Source organism: Podarcis liolepis, assembly GCF_965112155.1.
Source record: "Podarcis liolepis genome assembly, chromosome: 2".
Taxonomy (NCBI): Eukaryota; Metazoa; Chordata; class Lepidosauria; order Squamata; family Lacertidae; genus Podarcis; species Podarcis liolepis.
Genome location: NC_139555.1, coordinates 32,715,968 through 32,723,471, shown reverse-complemented (window position 1 = coordinate 32,723,471; position 7,504 = coordinate 32,715,968). Strand labels below are relative to the sequence as shown.

Here is a 7,504-nt window from a genome sequence, read left to right as displayed (position 1 = left end):
GTAAAAAAAAAATTTAAAAAAATTATATGCCCTTTAAACACTCTTAAGGCTGAAATAGTGCACACATTCATTTGGGAAAAAGCCATGTTGAATCCAATGGGATTTACTTCTGAGTAAACATGTACAGAATCGGTACAATTTAAATGAAAAAAAAAGATGATGAAGATGATGGGAACCATAATTTCACATCCAGACCCGCCGCACAGCCATGAGCTGCAATCCAGTTCTGTACTTACAGAGTCATTCTGCACTGACACACAACAACATGCAACTTGTGCCCCCCCACACACACCCCGATTGGTATATATATTATCAAGAATGTAATGCAGACACAGCTAACAGGCAATGTCTGTACCAAGTGACAGCTACTTGGTACCTGCTAATATTAACATTTTATTGAGTTGTGCTGTAAAAGGTAGGAAGTTATTGATAAGCACTGATAAGACATTCCCTGTGTATAGTTTCTTTATTTGGTTCATAAAATTTATACACCACTTGATTGTAAAAAAAAAAATGAAACAGGTTATAGTTTATGGGATATTTTGCAATTACTTTATACTGATGGCATAGGGAAATAAACATTTTTTAAAAAATAATAATAATGAATGCACTAGTTTACCACTAGGTACGTGACACTCTGATGATGACTGCAATGTGAGAAAGAGATGAGGCTGGAAGGGATGAGGGGAATGTGAACAAAGAGGCGAGAGTAGGCAGCAACATTGGGTAGCACAAACTCCCCTCTTCTTTCATGCTGGTGTTCCATGCTTTTCGTGTAACGAGCCTTTGTGAGGGGTCTCTGTGTTGGCTATGAATTCTATACAGCACCTAGTGCCTATTAGACACTTTATAAATAATAAATGATGGTGATGATACTTCCAGGAAAATGTTCCACATTCTTAACCATTCTTTTGAAGGTCTCTCTTGTTATATACAGTGCCTTTGATTGTTCCTAGAGTGTGCTCCAGTCATTCATACTTAAGCATAGCTTATATTTCCATTTCTATAATACAGCATGGGACGCAGGTGGCGCTGTGGGTTAAACCACAGAGCCTAGGACTTGCTGATCAGAAGGTCGGCGGTTCGAATCCCCGCGATGGGATGAGCTCCCGTTGCTCAGTCCCTGCTCCTGCCCACCTAGCAGTTTGAAAGCACGTCAAAGTGCAAGTAGATAAATAGGTACTGCTCTGGCGGGAAGGTAAACGGCATTTCCGTGCTTTTCTGGTTCTCCAGAAGCGGCTTAGTCATGCTGGCCACATGACCCAGAAGCTGTACACCGGCTCCCTCGGCCAATAAAGTGAGATGAGCGCCGCAACCCCAGAGTCGGTCACGACTGGACCTAATGGTCAGGGGTCCCTTTACCTTTTTATAATACAGCATTCTGGCTTTCATAATGAGTGATCTTGTGGCCCAGGGTTGTTACTGTATTATTATTATTATTATTATTATTTAATCTTCAGCAAATATCCATTAGGTTACGAAGTGAGTGCTTAGCTTGGAAAAGTGTTCCCTTCCACTTCATGCACAGATGCTAAAATTAAGACCAACAAGGAGCTGGAGGTGTCAGCCAATATCTATGTCAAGTGAATTAGATTGACGCTGTCTGTCAACACCCACATGTGCACAATTGATGATATGTCTAATTAACAATATATTTAATAGTCTGTTTCACTGAATGTTTATGCTGTAAGTATATATTTAAAGAAATATATCACAAGATGTCAGAGCAGCCTCCAAAGCAGCTTTTTAATAATGAAAATGGAAGGCATGCTTTTAATAAAAGGAACCATTAAGTCCTAGTGCTAATAAGCAAAGGCCCTAATATCTTAGAATTAGAGTTATGCAAATTTTAGCTTAGAAAAGCAATGCCTGACTAGATAGATGTATAATAGAATCATTTGAATGTGATGACAGGCAGGAAGAAAATGAACTTGGTCTTTCTCCAAACTTGGGAGTCAATGAGCCAAATTAACAAAAGTACTTTTTTAAAATAGAAGGAAATATGCTTCCATCCAATGTGAATTAACTATTGATCTTTGAGGGTGGGAAATAGACCAAACCTACTGAAATTTGCCCACTGATTGAACAAAATGGTTGGTAGGAGGGATTTCTCAATCTCAGATTGTCACTGAAGAACATCTAATTTATTTATGTTTCCTTTGAAGTGTTTACTCTTTAGATTAACGGCAAAAGCAGAATGAAGAGCTAGACAGAACATTGGCCAGTCCATTATAGCAGTGATCCAACTAGACTGGCGTGCCTCTGTCATACACTGGAGTCAAAGTGAACTATATTGTAACCTGAGAGATTGCTCACTTATGGACCTCCAATGTATCCAATTCAGTTATCATGTTGGAGTTTCTTCTGATTTTCTGTGCACATCAGGAGCATGAACTGAATGCAGCCGTGCACCCAAGAGAACAGTATGTACCCAGCTACTTTTGTGCATTTGTGTTAGGCTATGTTGGTTAGCACTGTTTTCTATTAAATGCACCTAAAACAGGTAAATGTGGGCCATTATTATTAAAGCAGTGTACATTTACATTGAATATGAATAAGGAAAGCATTCCAATATGACATTTGAAAGCTGGATACCTCTATATGGCATAGCCAGTCTAAATTAATTTAGATTTTAAAAAAAAAACAACTACAGGAAGCAGTGTTACAACTCAGGAAACAAAAAAACAAAACAAAAACAGAGATAAATGGCTGTGTGTCTTTTGGAGATGTTCTGCCTTTATAAGCAGCTTCTTTTAAATGGCCTCTTCTGGATCAAACATCTTTAAGAGGTTTCATAACAGCCAAATTTATTTTTCTCAGTGCTGTGGCAACTAACGGCCTGTTAGATGCAGTCCTAAGAAAGTATTTAGAATTCATCTTGCTCCTTTACGGTGTCTGTTGTTCTTCAGTCCAGTTTTGAAAACTAGGGGCAGGGCAGAGGGAAGGGGAAGCATTTTGTAAGGATAATGGCATCGTAGGAAGTTTCTGCGCTAATGACATTTAATGTAAATGTAAATTTTGAGTTTTACCTAGCAGGAGGCATGCACATGACTGACAGGTGTTTTGTTTGTTGATGTCCTTTTGCAACAGATGTTCCTTTGAGAGGTGGAGCCCAATGGTGCACTGTTCCCTGCAGTCTGCAGTGTTTTATGGGCAAAATTGGATGTAACGATATATTCAGTGCCTGTAGGCCCAGTGCTGTGTCCACAACATAGTCATCAAAATAATGCACCATTTTTAATGGACACACCTAAAGGTCTATATGAAATGAAATTAGAGGGGGACAAGTAACTGAGATGAGCACTGCGATTGCCTTAAGACAGCCTTCCTCAACTTGGTGCCCTCCAAGTGCTTTGGACTAAAACATCTGAAGCGTGTCAGGTTGGCAAGTGCTGTCTTAGTTTGTTCTAGATTAAAACCATGGGTGTTGACTTTGTGGGGAATTTTACCCTCTGGTTTCTGCAAAGACAATAATTCACTGAAGTCCATGGTTAAAAGCTATTCCAAAATCTTCCTTTAGAAACTTATTAACTGTGTATATATTGTTATGCCAGTGAAGTGGAAGTCCAAACCTGTTTTCAGGATAGCTTAAAGTGCTAATTCATTGTTGTTTTCTCATTCTCTCCTCCCATCCTCCCAAAACTGTAAGTAGAAAAATAAGTAAGAGATAATGGCTCCGAAATTAATGTACAGGAAATTGGAAGTCCATGTTAAACAATGACAAATCAATTTATTTGTCATTGTTTAACATGGACTTCCAATTTTGCTGGCTAGGAGGTACAACTGAATTTACCTTGGGTAGGGGTTAGATCCCATATTCCCTTCCATGAACAGACGGGTTCGTTGTGTTTGTGATCTAACAGAAGAAGAAAGGAGGAAGCTGGCTATTCTGCCACCCAAAGTACAGTGGGAAGATGGGATAGACTTTTCAGCTGCAGCGCTGTAAGCTGCATCTAACAAAGTCATACCGTTAGTTCAAGGACTTCCACCTGTGCAACAACACTCCCCCCCTCCACTCACAGTGTGCCCCCCAAATCTGCTCCAGAGGGTTGGGGAAGCCCCCAAAACTGATTTGGAAGGAGCAAGGAGAATGTTTGTTGAGGTGAGCTAGAGAAAACCCCACTGTGGAAGCAGAAGACCTTGTGGTGATGGGACTTTATTGGATACAATCCCTAGTTGTGGAGCACTTTCTAGGAATAGTTCCCAATATCCATCACATGGATGACCTTTCGGTGTGTAGCCCAAGCCTGACTTTCCAGGAAAGCCTTTGGGCTATGATTCCGCCCCCCCCCCCCCAGTTTGTTGTGGCTTTTTTCTCCAAATACACATGATGTTTCTTTGATTTTTATTGTTTTGAATACATGGTTTTCTATTACGTTACCACAGGCTGCCTTTAGTGTTTTTAAAGAAAGGTAGAATCTAAATATTGTACCAGATAAATGCCTGTTCTCATTTGCTTTCAGTTCTGTCACCTAGCAACCAGCAAAAATACACCTACTTGTCGCAATGTAGAAATCTAATTAAGCATACCTGGCTTCCACCTAAACAGAAACTTGGTTGTGCAGGAGCTCACTGCCAAGGCACGTTGGATACAGCCCATTTACTTTATGTGGCTTGATTGCCTTGGATTTTTTTTCAGGTAATCATTTGCTACCTTGGAGGTCCCATTAAGGGATGTGGCCTGAGCAGAGTTCTGAGGGCTGAAGAGAGAGGCTTCATTCAGTCCACAGGCTTGAAGTCTCCCTACCCCTGCCATAGCAGTTACTGTATAACAAAACACTCTGTTCAGTTCTCCAATCAAATTCTGTTTCAGAATTGTGTGTCAGTTGAGTGGTTAATTTAGCACTCAGCATGGATATTTGACTGAACATTGGTATATACCACTATACTAATGTGAGCATATGGAACAGTAATGCAGCCTATTTTTTTAAAAAAAGAAAGTACGTGATCTTCTGAGCAAACGTGAGATTATCTTGTTTGTAGACCATATTGGATTTTATGTCCAAAAATCTCCAATTCTGTGTCCTACTTTCTGGGCCTACGGCCACTGGCCTACAGCCTCAAGTTCATTTGGAACTTGTGTCAGCTCTGTCCTCCTATCCCATGAAGTTCAGCGGTGTAATTCAGCTGTCAAGACATTGTTTTGAACTCTTGTTTAACAGGTTATGACTAACCAGGGTCTATTTTTGTCCATACAATGTGGTATTTCAGAATTTCTCCAGAATTTAAGAGACAACAAAATCAACAGCAAGAGGAAACATGTTTGCAGATTTGTGTGCTTCTCTGTGACTGCTTGGCAGACTTGACACTGGAAACAGTCAGCAGGACTGAAGAGCACGTCAGGACCAAAGCACAAACCAGAAGGTAGGATCAGAGAATAACCAAAGAAAAGAGGATCATACGTGAGCACAGAAATACCTTGATGCTCTCTAACAAAGCTCAGCTGGAGCAGGAATCCCCCTTTATATTTTCTCATGCCTGGAAGGATCCAAAGATCATCTAAGATGGGCAAAGTCAACCCAGATCAAGTTGAGTAGTTCGGTAGTTTACCTTACAGGGCAGTGAAAGAGATCCAGTGTGGTGTAGTGGTTAAGAGCGATAGACTCGTAATCTGGGGAACTGGGTTCGCGTCTCTGCTCCTCCACATGCACCTGCTGGGTGACCTTGGGCCAGTCACACTTCTTTGAAGTCTCTCAGCCCCACTCACCTCATAAAGTGTTTGTTGTGGGGGAGGAAGGGAAAGGAGAATGTTAGCTGCTTTGAGACTACTTCGGGTAGTGATAAAGCGGGATATCACATCCAAACTCTTCTTCCTCTTCTTCATCCAGAAGCTCTTGGCACAGTGTGACAAAATTCCATGGATTTCTTCAGAGGTTACGTAATGTGATCATCCTGTATAGTTGGATTGCTATCAACTTAAAGGCAAAAATTAGAGGGTTACTAATCACTAGCTTGGTTTATGCAACATGGTGAGCCACACTATGACTCATCATGACTGTTTAAACATGCAGCTAGGTGGGGGAGAAATTTGATTCAGTTAACATTTAAAGGCTAAGCTGCCAGATTTGTACTTTCCAGAACAATATGGGAACCAAAACGCAACTTTGAAATTCACAATTCTACAAATTTTGCAATGCAGTTATCCGAGCAAGCAATGTGTTAAAAAATGTATTTTTAAAGAATTGTGTGTATAAATATGCACAAGAGTGAAAATAACATACATTATATTTGGGAAACGAGCTCTGCAAAAATCTGTGTATAAAGAAAAATATATGTATATTAGGGAAAAATCATACTAATATGCTGAAGAATGTTCTTGAGGTATACAACTGATGTGGAGAATTCAACAAGGCTGGAAAAATGAGAAACTGACTGAACCCAAAATTGACAAATCAGCTCATCCTGACATGCAGGCTCTCAGAGAGGAGCTCACAGCTGTCTGAACTGGGCTCGTCGTTAAGCTCTCACCTCACTTACCAGGAGCAAACCTTGCAGAGAAAGCTTAACCACAAGTTCCCAGCTGGGTGACAGGATAAGCTAAACATTGGCTTGGCTTCACTCAGTATGCTACAGCGCAGGAGGAAAACGAACCAGGTAGGAGCAAAGTGCTTGTGAGCTGCTCTCCAGAAACCCACATATTTGCTTGGAAATGTTATGTGAACCAGGACACTGGTTTTAAAAGTGGTAGTAAAACAGGCAAAACAAAACCACAAGATACTATATACAACACTTCGGTAAAACATAAGAAAAGCAGCCCTCCCGAGCTCTTGCACTTCTTCTTGCACTGTTGAGGTGCAACAGTCGCCTTTGAATCTTCAGGTTTACTTTGAGACAGCATTCACGAATCATCTCAAAGCAGTGTTAGAAAGCAGGGGGAAAGCCAGCTCATTTGCTACTAAAAAGGAAAGGGGAAAAGAGAAGTTCGGAAAGTACCACAAAACTGAAGATATTAAAAGTCTAGATATTGCCAAAAGCAACCACCTGCCAGTTGGCAGTTTGATTATCACTTGCAATAGGAAGAATGCACTTTCAGTAATAAAAAAGGTTGAAAGTTAAAATGCTCTGCGATGTTGCTAATTCCATTGGGATTTTCCATATTAATCATCGTGAAGGCGATGCTGTCTTCAAAGGCAGGCAAAGCTATGCCCAGTGATCGTTCTGCATTGTTTCATTCATAGCACCAGAAGTGCCCTCAGATATAAATGTCAAATGCATCTTCCTTAGATAGATGCAAGATTGACTACATCCAATAGATTTGTCCAATATTTTCTTCATAAATGTAAAATGGAGCTTCTAAAACATTTTTAGGCCATTCCTAATTGTTCGTCTGATTAGAAAGTATCCCGGATCTAACATGGATCTTGACTCAAACATTCCCACAACTTACATAAATATATATGTGCTTGCTCAACTTTGTGCTCTTTCAACAAGGCAATTGCAAAGGGTTGTGGCTCTCTGCCAGAGCACATGGTTTTTGTACAGAAGGTTCCAGGTTCAGCCAGTC

General features: G+C 40.4%; 1 protein-coding gene across 1 annotated transcript in view; it reads left to right on the top strand.

Annotated features, from left to right (window-relative positions):
- Nucleotides 1-1,905: 1,905 nt before the first annotated feature.
- ABCC3 (ATP binding cassette subfamily C member 3) overlaps nucleotides 1,906-7,504 on the top strand; it is a 79,088-nt gene continuing 73,489 nt past the window's right edge. The window contains exons 1-3 of the mRNA XM_083487106.1: nucleotides 1,906-2,423; nucleotides 3,091-3,256; nucleotides 5,212-5,364. The gene's annotated coding sequence lies outside the window, so the exon portion shown is untranslated. The remainder of the gene's footprint in view (nucleotides 2,424-3,090; nucleotides 3,257-5,211; nucleotides 5,365-7,504) is intronic.